This window comes from Callorhinchus milii, unplaced genomic scaffold, assembly GCF_018977255.1.
Source record: "Callorhinchus milii isolate IMCB2004 unplaced genomic scaffold, IMCB_Cmil_1.0 Scaffold13, whole genome shotgun sequence".
In the NCBI taxonomy this organism is placed as follows: domain Eukaryota; kingdom Metazoa; phylum Chordata; class Chondrichthyes; order Chimaeriformes; family Callorhinchidae; genus Callorhinchus; species Callorhinchus milii.
In genome coordinates, this window is record NW_024704754.1 from 7,425,876 (window position 1) to 7,426,369 (window position 494).

Genomic DNA, 494 nt, shown 5'->3' on the forward strand with positions numbered 1-494 from the left:
GAATCTTGTGGCTCAATGTACACTGATTGCCGACCTGATTGAACACTCGTGGTGGGGGGATGGGGCGTACACAGCACAGCACAGCCCAACACAGCACAGCCCAGCACAGCACAGCACAGCACAGCCCAGCACAGCACAGCCCAGCACAGCACAGCCCAACACAACACAGCACAGCCCAACACAGCACAGCCCAACACAGCCCAGCCCAACACAGCACAGCACAACACAGCACAGCCCAACACAGTCCAGCCCAACACAGCACAGCACAGTCCAACACAGCACAGCACAGTCCAACCCAGCACAGCACAGCACAGCACAGCCCAACACAGCACAGCCCAAGCTTTCCTTACTCCATGCACCTAACAGTAAGCAGGAACCTGGTTGTTAGTGGATTGGTGGATCGATTTTCCGGGGTTAATAATCCCTCCAAAAAAAAAATAATCTGGTCACTCAATCCATGATTGTTTGTGGACAATGCTGTATGTAATTGGCTG